Here is a 12,700-nt window from a genome sequence, read left to right on the forward strand (position 1 = left end):
CACAGGGAATCATGTGGAATGGTCTTGGACGAGCTAAGAGAAGTCAGGACTAATACACATTGTCAGGATGAGACAGTGAGACCCAGAGCCAGAAGTTCAGGCCCTAGACTGACAGCTCTTGTCCTTGGGCAGTCCCTTCACCTTTGTCCTGCTTCAGGTTTCTCAGTGAAAGTGTCTGCTCCACCTGATAGTGAAGACCTTTTCAACATAGCAAAGATAAAAATGCCTTGTAAACCTAAAAAAGATTGTAATTTAGGTCATGATCCAACTTTTGCCTTATTATTTTAGTTGAAAGTTTTTTCTTTTCTTCCCCCCCCCCCCCTCCTGCCTTAAGTCGTGTGGCTATTTGCCTCAGCTCTTTAGAACACTTGCTATCATAGTCTAAGTATGGAAAATATCTTAGCAACAGCAGTTTCCCAGAGAAATCCTATTTGGGCACCAACATCTCTTGGGAAAGCAAAAAGGAGTAAATCTGAAGATTTATGTAGCAGCAGCATACCTTTGGGAAAAAATTATTCAAGTATTCTAAAGTATTTGATATTATACACACCTGTGCTGTCCAGTATATTAACCACTAGTGGCATGTGTCCATTTAACTTTAAATTCATTAAAATTAATGAAGTTCAGTTCCTTGGTATGATCTGCACCAGCACTCACCCACCTCAACTTCTGTGACTCACCCTCCCTTTTGGTTTTTTAGAACACGGAATGCACAGTCCTACCTCAGGGCCTTTGCCCATGCTGTTCCCCACCCCCTGAATTCTTCCTTCAGCTATTTTTATGGCCCACTCTCTCACTTCATTCAGGTTGAGGCTCAACGTCACTTCATCTGAGGAAGACTTTGTCTTTATTTCATTACATTTATCTTATGTAAGGTAAATTTGTAAAATACATTGTATGGTAGGTAATGATAAATGATTAGGGGCAAATCAAGCAGGTAAAGGGGGAGAGGTTTTGTTTTGTTTTGCCTTTTAACAATTTTAAAGAGTCCAGGCTAATGTGACATCTTAGTAAAGAGTTAAGAAGGGGAAGAAGCGAGCCATGTAGATATTTGGGGAAAGAACATTTCAAGCAGGGAAGGCAACACAGACAGTGACCCCGGGGCAGGAGTGGGCCAGGCCTATTGGAGAGCTGACGAGCCATTACTAGCTGTGCTAGTTGTTGATTTGCCTGTGCCCTCCCCACACCTTTGTAAATATTCAGTGTACTCTACCCAATTACTCCTCGTGAGGGTGCCATCTGTTTCCTGCAGGGCCCTGATGGATACGAGTGAATCCATCCTGTTTGGGAAGGTTGTACAGTCTATAAAAAGAAATGCTGGATGAGTTCAGAGCAGGGGAAAAATCATTGTAGGATGAAGCATGTGAATCTTTGTGTCGACCTTGAAGGAAATACTGTAGAACCAAGTTATTTCTATGACCGTGCTTCTAAATTAATGATAGCCCTTCAGCCCCATGGCCTCAGCCAGAAATCTCTCTGGGTGTTATCTCGGATTCTTCCTTCTTCTTCACCCCAACAGCTAATTGATCACTAAATCCCATCTGATTTTCTAAATCTCCTTTGAATCATTCTTTCCAGGTCTTTGTTATCCACCACTGGGTGCCTGCAGTAGCCTCCCTCTCTTACCCTTTCTCCAAAGTGACCTTTAGAGAATACAAAAATACAAATGCACTATCTTTCTGCTCCTTTAAAAACCTACTCATTAGCTCTCCCTGGTGTACAGGAGAGTGTCCATGTTCGTTGGCAGGCATTCCCAACCTCATCACCCACTAGTCCTCCTTTTGCACGCAGTGTTCAAACCATACTCGGTAACGTATGGTTTTTGTATGGTCATGCTTCCAGACTTTCGCATATGCCTCACCAGATGCCAGCAATGCCACTCCCCTGCCTTTGTCTACTAACTCCCTCCTGCCCTTTGGGACTCAGCTCGTGTCACCTCCTCAGGAAGTCATCTTTCAACAAGTATTTGTTGAGCCAGTCTGTGAAGGCACTGAACTGGGTGTTTTGTGTATAAAACATACGAGATCCTTGTTTTCCTAAAGATTTTGTCTAATCATTTTTAGAGTCATTGAACAAGGCAACCATTGGACCGAAATGGCTCTAATGTCTTGGCAGCCTACACAAACAAACTGAAACCCAAGCCAGAGTCAATTTCTGTAAATGCCTTACAGTTATGAAATTGAAACTTAAGAACAATAAATCACAACTAACCAGGCTTCCCTAAATAAGGCAACTCGGATTATAACCAAGCAGGTGATTTCTTTGCTGTTTCTGTGTCTTCTCGATGCTCTAAGTCTTTCCCTTAGCTTCTGACCTCTACCCAATTTTGGTTTGGCACTGCCTGAGTCAGATCAATAGTTGTTCCAATAAACTGTTCAAAAACTTAATGTATCTCAGTTTATCTTTTAGCATACTAATTGCTAACAGCATTTGTTTGGGAAGACAAACGCTAAACAGGGAAGCACAGATAAACATATAGCAAAAATCGTGTGAGTTGCCTTGAGGGAAAATCCAGAGAACAATGAAAGTGACCTTAGGGTGGGATGGGGATCTGCTGTAATAGAAGGCTGAGGAGGTGACAGTTAAGCTGATGCCTGAAAAATGACAACGAGTTAGCCAGGTAAGCCAGGTGACACTGTAGGGGGTCACTGAGAGGATTCAGGGCAGCATTTTGGACTGAAGGAACAAAAGGGAAGGAGTATGTAGGAAGGCTCTGAGAGAACCTGGTGCATTGTAGGAATTGAAAGCCGGTTAGTAATGGAGCTGGAATTTGGTGAGCCATGGAGAGTGGAAGAGGTGGAGGTGCAGAGGTAGCCAGGGCTAGACCTTGCATGACTGTGCGCCCAAACAGGAAAACAAACAAAAAAAAAGTTTGGATTTTAGTTGAATGCATAGCAAGTTCCCGAAGTTTCCTAAGCAGAGAAATGACCTGATTTCACTCATGGCTTAAATGGCTCACTCTGGCTACAATCTGGAGAATGGCTTGAAGGGAGGTCAAGAGTGAAAAGAGTAATGTTTCCCTCTTTGAATTAGGGGTCCCTCCTGTATATTCCTAGAGCATCTGGTGCTTCTGTCATACAGTAAGTGTTCAATGAATGTCTGTATTAAGGAAGGAAGTATCAGATCCAACTTTTCTCTCCAAGTCTCTAGCTCTCTTATCTGAAAGGAGAAAAAAAAAAGTCTCAACTAAGGAACTGTCCAGCTATAAAATTGGGTGACCATTTGCTGGAGAAGAAAGGACATTTTGGTGAGGCATCAGAGTAAGAGGTCTGAAGGAGATTGGCCCGAACAGGGTATGTGCTGGAGGTGGGGTGTGGACGGGAGATGAAGGGAGGCCCTCTTGACCAGAGTAGATGGTTGAGTAGCCATTTTTAATTACTGGAGTTCTTCTGGATTGTGGAAAAAAGTTCTAAATGTACGGAGAAAACAGCTGAATCTCCCCACATTCATCAAGGTGGAAACAAGGCTAATGTGCTCTTGGGCAGCCCACGCTCAGAGCCCACTCTGATTGCTCTACTTACATCAAGGAGCTGGCAAGCTCTTAACGCTCCACTGTTTGTGCAATGAGAATTTATACACCAGGCACCATAGCACAGTGAGATAAAAAGTATACCAAGTGGGGTGAATGAAATTAAAGATACATATGATAAGATAAATTTGGCATTTCATAAACTCATTTTGGGGAAGGGAGAACTCATTAGGCTGTGAAAATGAATCACAGGGAGAACAGGGTCCCACTGGCAGAGCATCACTCACTGCAGGGTAATTCTCTGGTTGTCGTGGGGCTCTGCGTAGAGGGTGGATTGATGATGATCCCTTCTTTATTGAGATTTTGGGCTCACATCTCATTTATGTTTATGCCTGCCAGATGGCAGAGCCTTTATTTGTCACTGCATTTCTTAGCCATTTCTTGATCTCTGAAGCTCGAGTGCAGAGATGCTCAAAATGGTACAGTAAGTATGTCTGGGAAATGCATCGGTAAATACTTAGAGAAACAAATAATGCTGAGGGAAGGGGTTTATTCCACAGGATAATAGGGATGAGGTTAGGAAAAAGAAAGATGGATGTTCAATATCAAGGCAAAATACCCTGGCCATTCGACTTTGAGAATGACTTCCCAGGGGAGGCCGTGAAAATCCTGCTACTTGAGGCATTTGAGAATAGACTGGATTCTGGAGATTATCCTGTAGGGAGTCAGATGTACTCTGATCCAGGGAGTGAATGAAAATAGCCACAAAACCTACAAAATTGTCTTTTGTGGTTATGATTCTGGCAGTCCGGTCAGGTCTTGCTTTTTTGAATCCTTTGCTATAACCAGTATGCATTTACCCAGGCTGAACTGAAGAACTACAGTTTAGAATATGAGTCTTGGTGGGCTCCCATGTTCATGACCTGGCTGGCTAAGAGGCTGTGCTGTCTTACACATTGTCCTGGTTGATGTCCTCTCCTTCCCTCTGCTGTCCCCCCCTCCCCTCCTCTCTCTTCTCCTTCCCTTCTTTGCCCTCCCCTACTCTTCCCTGCTCTTCCTTCCTCTTCTCCCCTCCCTTTTGTATTCTCTTCTCAATAAAGGACATAGATTTTGGGAGACAAAGACTTGGACACCATTCCTCTGAGTCTTTCTGGTGTGTCTTTTGGATGCCTGCCCTCTGCTGCTCGCTGCACTGTGGTTTGGTGTTTAGAGGAGACTATGGGTCTATGTCTACCAGAGAGAGTGATTGTGAGACATGGGAATTGCTGAGGTCTGCTGGCCATTCCATAGTGGACAATCCCTGCAAAGCCTGCAGAATTTCAGTTAAAATCTGCTCCCTGCTCCTGCCCCAGCCTACCTAGAGATCTGCTAGGGATCTGAGTCTTCTGTTTTATAGCTATTGTTAAGGATTTGATGGAGGCGAGGTGAAGGAGGAAGGGTTTCATTCCCTAAGGACAGACTGAACTTGTCATTCAAGTTCAGCTGTAAGAGACTCTAGAGTAAAAATGTCAAAGGCTGAATGCTCATTCTTCTTTTTTCTCCTGATCAATTGTAATTGATCTACAAATACGTGTATTTGAGGAAAGTCTCTGAAACTGGAGCTGCGACAAGTTGCTGATGTGGTCACAGAACAGGGGTAAGTATAGGGGTCCAGGCAAGTCAGCAGGCTGGTAAGAAGGTTTGAGAGACAAGTCCTTGGTGAATGCCATGATTCAGTGCCTTGTCACTATAAGCCATACATAGCCCAGCCCAGCCCAGCTCAGCCTTCCTAAATGTGTGTGATCATAAAGATCTGAGGAGCAGTCAACACAACAAATTGGAACCCGTTCAACGTTGTCTATTCATCTTTTATTGTGGGCTAGGCTCTGTGCTAAGTGTTGTAAGAAATACAAATACGAATAACACCCAGTTTGGGTTCTCAAAGAAAATACAACTAATAGGAAAAAACCAACACAAATGACCATAATAAAGGGCAGTGCCAGATAACCACTCTGGGCTGTTTTGTACACCAACAACCATTCTTTGGTTCTCCAGACACCAACTTGGTGTTCAATGATTCCATTCAATTCTGATACTACTTTGCATTAGTGCAGACCCTGCAGGCTAAAGGCTCCGTCCTACAATACTGCCTCCCACTTCATGTGTCAGTCATTAGTCCTGGGCCTCCCATAATTCTCACCTACCAGCTATAAATGGGGGGGGGGTCCCATGACCCCCCCTCCTTAGGTTTGGTAATATGGTAGACTGGCTCACAGAACTCGGGAACATATTTTACTTACATTTATTGATTTATTATAAAGGATGTTATAAAGGATACAAATGAATAGCCAGATGAAGAGGTATATAGGATGAGGTCTGAGGGGGTCTCAAGCACAGGAGCTTCTGTTACAGGGAGTTGGGGTACACCACCAAACCAGCACAGGAATATGCTCACCAACCCACATACTCTATGAACCCTGCCATTTACGGGTTTTATGGAGGCTTCACTACATACACACAAATGATTAAATCATTGACTCAGTCTCCAGTCCCTCTCCCCTTCTTGGAGTTGGAGGGTAGGGCTGAAAGTTCCTAGCTTCTAATCAAGGCTTGGTCATTCTGGAGACTGGTCCCCATCCTGGAGTGATCCAGGGGACCCCAACAGCCAGTCCTCTTATTAGCATGCAAAAGACTCTCATTGCTTTGGAGATTCCAAGGGTTTTAGGACCCAAGTACCAGAAACTGTGACAAAGGCTCAATATTTTTTATTATGCCACACCACCGTAAGGAAATTACATGGAAAGCATGTGTGACTTCAAAGAAGAAAGATCAGATCAGTTTTTCAAAGAAATTATATTGCGATATCACATAATGTGGAAGAACTTGGGTTCTGGATTTGATTTCTGGAGCAAATCTCATAGCTGCTTTTCTGCTTCTTCACTGGTGTCCTTAATCACAAAATGGAACAATGTCAGTTCCCCTGGAAAGAGTATAAGGGAACTCAGATCTCTTCCACTATGGGAACTTCCTGTGGCAGAGTGTTATTTTGCTTGTCTGTTCGGTCCTCTATAGAGCTCAACTACATCGTCTCCCCCGCCCCCCCCCCCCCCCCCCCCCCCCCAGAAATCACAATAAGATGAGGAGATTACTGCTTGAAACTTGCAATCCCATTATCTGTCAGCCTATGAAAGATAAAAAGTGCCACTAGTGTATCCAGAAAGTCATTTTTCAGTAGCCATGGGTGACAAGAATTACATTTCTTTGCTAGGAGATCTTGATGCGGTGTATCATAAATATTCAGGTTCTGTAGACTTTTAAAAAAGATGTAATATCTCCTTTTTTGTATAACACTAGCTTCAAGGTCAGATCCAGGATGACTCAAAAACAGGAACTAGGAATTCTTATGCATGAGTGAAAAGCAGCAGTTGGGGAGTGGGCCGAAGGAGGTTGAGGAAGTAGAAACTGAAAAGTGAAGTAGGGGTTGGGGTATGGGTCTGGAAATCATATGCTGGGGTGGATTACCCTTAGACCCAGGCAAGTGGGCCTCTGCTCTGGCTTTAGCTTTCATGGGACTGGCTCTGGCCCTCCTCCGTCTGTGCCTTTCCCAGGGGATGAGAGGTCCAGGAGCCCAAGTGGTGTGTCCACCTACAGTCCATGCCCCCCTACTTCAAAACCATATTCTAGGTACCAGGGACACCAGAATTCCTTGCCCCAATGCTAAGGTCAATATAAATGTCTTTCCCAGGTCTGTCCTTTTGAGTGAGGGCTAATTATACCACCTGTGTACCCAAAGGGTGGCCAAGGAGTGGTGGTTTGGCAGGGGTCAGGGGAGACAGAAATAGGCTGGGTGAGCTGGGATGTCCATATGCATACGGAAAAGGTCTTGTATGATCTGAGTAGAGCTAGCAGAGAGAAAAGAGAAATGGGTGGGTTGTGGGCCAGGGGCTTCCATGTGTACTGTTGCCCTAGGCCTGCAAATGTGAGGGGCAGGCCTGTGGAGGAGTCCAGGCTTATAACTTCCCAAGCAAAAACAATGAATTTGCAAGTAGTTCCTGATAGAATTGAGTTGGCTTGCCCTTGTCCTAGATTCAATCTTAATTGTTTTTATCTCTATCTGCCATGTTGCTAATAGGGCAACTAGTTCATGGTAATAGCACTAGGACCTTCTAGTCCACAGCTATAGTCCTTGAGAGACAGGAGTAACTTTAAGAGAAAGACTGTCTGGTCTAGAATTTACGAGAACCCCACAATGTCCACACACCAAGAGGAAGGAGGCACTGTTCCTTTTGAACCTGACTCAGGAAAACTTTCGCAGAGGCTCTGGTATCAAATGCAGTCCTGTCCTGAGATCTGGCCCAGCCCTGTGCCTCAGAGGACTCTGCTGTTTGAGTGCCTTCCTTGAACTTTTCTTATTCCCTGTCCAATGCTGGAGATAGGCAGGAGTCAGCAGTGCCATCCAGGTGGGACTCCTAGACCCTGTTGCAGGACCCATGTGGGCTCTGGTGCCTATTTCTCCCCTTTAGGACTTTCTTCCATCCTCTACTGCTCGTATAGGGTTGACCAGATGCTCCAGAAGATCCGAGCCTTGTGCCTGTGACGTTGTTCCAGGATTGGGACCAGGACCCAGACCTAGTTCCAGGAGGGTGGTCTGGAGATTGTATAGCTCCTGCTGACTTGTATTTCTTTCATGGGATCACCTGAAATTGGGCCACCAGATGTGCTAGTATGAAGATTTTGGTGACTTTAATTGCTTATATATGATTGTTTATATATTTGTCTGGGCCCCACATACCCTAGGGGCAGCCATGGTCACATACTTGTACAAATATCAATCTTTTCCCCAGTTTCCCTCCTAATTCTGCTGTCTCCTAAATCCCATAACAAGGACCCACATTCTCTGAAGAGCAGAAACCCAGAGGCAGAGGAGGAAGTTCCAAGTGGTTAATTCCGGTCTTCTCTGACAGAGATGACATAGCTTCTGGACTTCCAGCTGTGTGGAGTCTTGCCCTTAGTTTCCATGTAGGACAGTGGCCTGATTGAATCCTGCAGACAGGAAGATGAAGCGTGCCTCAAAAGTATTGGGGGGTAATTGGTAGGGGCTTCAAGGAGAATAATGTCACATCCCTGGCAGTGGCTAGAGGAGGAGGTGACTTGGAAAGGTTTTCTGTCAATAACATGAAGTTCCCAACACATTCTACCAGATCCAAAATGAACCCCTTCCCCACCAAAACCTCGGTTGTGTCTGCTCTGGGAAAGGACCTGTGGAAGAGACAAGATGAATACCTGAGAGATGATACCCCAGCTGCTGCTCATCCTGTTGAGAGCAGCAACTCACATTTACTGGGCACATGATATCTAGATATAGATATCTGGTTTAATCCTAGTGACAAAGTCTGGGGGGCGGGGGTAACTGTTATTATTTCCATCGTAGATAAGGAAACAGAGGCCAGGGTGTGAAAATAATTTGCCCAAGATCAGGTAGCTGGTTAGTGGTGGAGTCAGGATTTGAACCCAGGTCTATTCCACTGCTCCAGGCCTGTTCATGCTCAGACAGCCTTACTGCTAGGGTGCAGTGAGGAAGATCTCTCCTGCAAGAGAAAATCTGGGGGCCTCCCTGGGACTCAGAAGCGAGCTCTTGGATGGGCTCTTTTAGCTGTTTTTTAAAAAACCTTGAAGTACTTTCAGTGACCAATTTTTCATTCCGAGTCAGCAGCTTTGGATTACAACACACATCAGCTGCTCTTAAAAGGTTACTGAAAAAAAGGTGTGATGAAAAAAGGGTATTGACATCCCCTCCACTCCAAAAAAAAAATTATATTATGGTTCTTTTCACCCAAGCACTTCAAAACCTTTCTAGAACACCTTGTGGGGAGTGCTATTATCACACTTTGCAGAGTAACAACTGACCATCTGGCCATACTCATTCAGGAAACCAATGGCAGATCAAGTGTGATTTGGAGAAATGGAGCCAGGCTTAGGTCCCTCTCACAACTCAGACCCATCAACTGGGTACTCCATCCACTGTCATTGCAATTGGGCCACCCTGATCCAGGGGAATTTGGACTCCACATTGTCAGTACATTTCTTTTTAATTAGTTTATGTTTTTTAAAGGGAGTTTTTTAAACAAATTTTAATTATTTCTTTTTTTGCAGAGATTTGTGAAGGCTTTGAAGAATACGCGAAATAGGACTGGTTAGCGTACAAACATAAGGAAAGAAGTCAAACAAGAATAGGGAACAAAATGGAGTCTGTGAATGAGGCAAAATCAAACATGGCTGAAGTTGGGAGCTTGTTCTTCAGTGAGAGGCCAGAGCGGCCACATACTCCTCTAACTGCCCCCAGGGGGCGCTGTGCTCAGTAAGGTTTCCACTTAGGAACCTCTCTTCCATCACACACATTTCTCAATTTCGTACTCAGAGCCTGGAATATCTGATTCGAATCTGGTTCTGAGTTAACTGTGGCTTTTGGATATGATCTAATGTTTCCTTATCTTCAAAAAAGACCTCCTTATATTATTCTGAGGAATACATGAGGGGACAAATGTAGAATACTTAGTGCAATGGTCTGAACGTTTGTGTCCCCGCACAATTCCTATGTTGAAACCCTAACCCCTAAGGTGATGGGCATTAGGAGGTGGGGCCTTGGGATGTCATTAGGTTATGAGGCTGGAGCCCTCATGGATGGGATTAATGCCCCTATGAAAGGGGCCCCAGGGAGTTCTCACCCCTTCCCAGCCTCCCAAACTGTAAGAAATAAATTTCGCTTGTCTATAAGCTACCCAGTCTATGGTATTTGTTACAGCAGCCCAAATGGGTTAAGACACTTAGCATAGTATTTGCATCCTGCAGGCTCTTAGCAAGGTTTATATATTTCTCTCTCTCTTTCCCTTCTTCTGTTCTTCCTTCTTTCCTCTAGTTTTCTTTTTAAAAAAAGTTTATTTTGAGAGGAGGGGAGGGGCAGAGAGAGAGAGAAAATCCCAGGCAGGCTCTGTGTTCTCAGCACTATGTGGGGATTCAGGGCTCAGTCTCACGAACCATGAGATCATGACCTGAGCTGAAATCAAGAGTCAGACGCTTAACTGACTGAACCCCCAGGTGCCCTACAAGTTTTCTTTTGAAACGTGATATATAATCAACTCGATTTTTCTTTTGGATTTTAAGTAAGTTTAGGTTACTTAGGCTAAGTAAGTAAATAAGTTTAAGTCAAATCTTAAACTGCTTCTCTAGGAGAGTACACAGGACGAACACATATTCTGGAGGGAGCGGTATTGGAATCCCAAGGCGCTGGGCATGGCTCCTGAGGAAGGTAAGGCCCCAGGTGGTCGGTCCACTGTGGACAAAGCACAGGGCAGGGCGGGAAGACCCTGACAGCGTGGGTTGGGGGTGTCCAAAGGAGAGGTGTGAGTGTGTGAGTGTGGGTGTAGAATCACAGGGAGAAGCCGGCCCATAGCGCAAGACTTGCTGTTCACTCTAATTAAGAGCATCCTTCTCAAAACTCCTGGTGTTTGCTGACAACTGGAGGCTTTTTCCCCCTTCTCAGAAATTCCCTGAGGGAAATGTGGATCTAAGGGGAAAGTGTAAATAAAGGCTTCTTGGAGAAAGTCCCTCTTTCTTCGGGTGTGAAGGGCTCTCTGGGGTCCTGGTGCGAGCTCAGGGACTCTCATCCTCCTCCTCGCTTACCCCCCTCCTTCTTTTCTTTACTTCCTTCCTTCATCTTTGTTCTCGCTTCCTGGGGGCTGCACCCCAGCTGGGGCCCTCTCCCCGCACGTCCCTTCCCCAGGGCTCTTTCAGGATCCTTCTCATTTCTCGTCTTCCCTGTCATTTTTCTTCTTGGCCTTTCATCCAGAATAAGGGAAGCATGGTAGAAAGCATCTCTATTTCTCTTCTACTCATATTCTCGTAAACATCTCCAAGAGCCCGAGAAACGTCTGTTTCTTGGTCTCCTGTTTCTGGAAACCATTATTTATTTAACATGTTCCTACCACTTGGTGAGGCTCCTATTCTTCTGTGGAATATTCCCGCAGACTGGATTCCAGAGTCTGCTGTTTAGAAGCACTGTTGTTTCCTTGTTTCCTGTCACCGAACAATTGCCGGCTTCCTTCATGTGAGCAGAAGTGGAGAAAAACACCAGTGTGGCAAACCCGCACCACACCCACAACCCCCCACCCCTGGGCTTGAACCTCGGTGGCCACCATGTGAGAGTGGTTTTAAAACTTAACGAAATGTTTACCTGAGCTATTCTTTCTATTCTTGTTAGTCATAGTCTTTATTTAAACATGTGGCTCCATTTTATTTATTTATTTATTTTTAAACGTTTATTTATTTTTGAGACAGAGACAGAACGTGAACACGGGAGGGTCAGAGAGAGAGGGAGACACAGAATCCGAAGCAGGCTCAGACTCTGAGCTGTCAGCACAGAGCCCAATGCGGGGCTCAAACTCACGAATCGCAAGATCATGACTTGAGCCGAAGTCAGACGCCCAACCAACTGAGCCACCCAGGTGCCCCATCCATTTTAACAAATAGAAGAGGAATTAGAGTCTAACTGGTTCCCAGTAATAGGGATGGACCTAGTTTATACTTTTAAATTATTTACAGCCTGCCAGTGCCCGTGGCTTTGGGTTATTGATGCTGCAATAGTTCCAGTTGGTGTCAGAAAGCCCTTTCCAGAAGACAGTGGCACTGTTAGCAGCAGAACTTGTGGCTGGCTCCTTCCAGCTCCCCCAAATTTCTGGGGCACAGAGAAGCATCACGCTGCCTTCAGCACAGCTCTTCCCTGGGAGACGCTGGAGGGACAGTCTGCTGCCTTTGCCAGACTCAGGCCATACTCTGCAAGTAAGTAGCTGTGCCGCTTTGAACAAGTCACTTGACCTCTCTGAACACAGTTTCCTCCTTTCTACTCTAAAACGTGGAAAGAATACTTACAGGAAAAGTTGTGAGGAATAACCAAGAATTATACTTGAATGTGGAACTCACTGCCGGCACCTAGGAAATGTTTAAGGGGCGCCTGGGTGGCTCTGTCGGTTGAGTGTGGGACTTGCATTCAGGATGTGACCTCACAGTTCGTGAGTTCCAGCCCCGCATTGGGCTCTACGCTGTCAGCACAGAACCACTGCAGATTCTCTGTCTTCCGCTCTCTCCGCCCCTCCCCTGCTTGCACTCTCTCTCAAAAATAATAAATGAATACTTAAAAAATTGTTAAGAAAATCTTTAATAAACAGTAGTGATGCCACAGATGGAGTACATTCAAAG

The 12,700-nt window shown here is 45.1% G+C and overlaps 1 long non-coding RNA gene across 1 annotated transcript in view; it reads left to right on the forward strand.

Annotated features, from left to right (window-relative positions):
* The window catches only part of LOC122205977, a 38,838-nt gene extending 27,916 nt beyond the window's left edge, over positions 1–10,922 (forward strand). The window contains exon 3 of the long non-coding RNA XR_006196326.1: positions 10,676–10,922. This is a non-coding gene — a long non-coding RNA (uncharacterized LOC122205977). The remainder of the gene's footprint in view (positions 1–10,675) is intronic.
* Positions 10,923–12,700: the final 1,778 nt, after the last annotated feature.

This window comes from Panthera leo, chromosome A2 (assembly GCF_018350215.1).
Source record: "Panthera leo isolate Ple1 chromosome A2, P.leo_Ple1_pat1.1, whole genome shotgun sequence".
Taxonomy (NCBI): Eukaryota; Metazoa; Chordata; class Mammalia; order Carnivora; family Felidae; genus Panthera; species Panthera leo.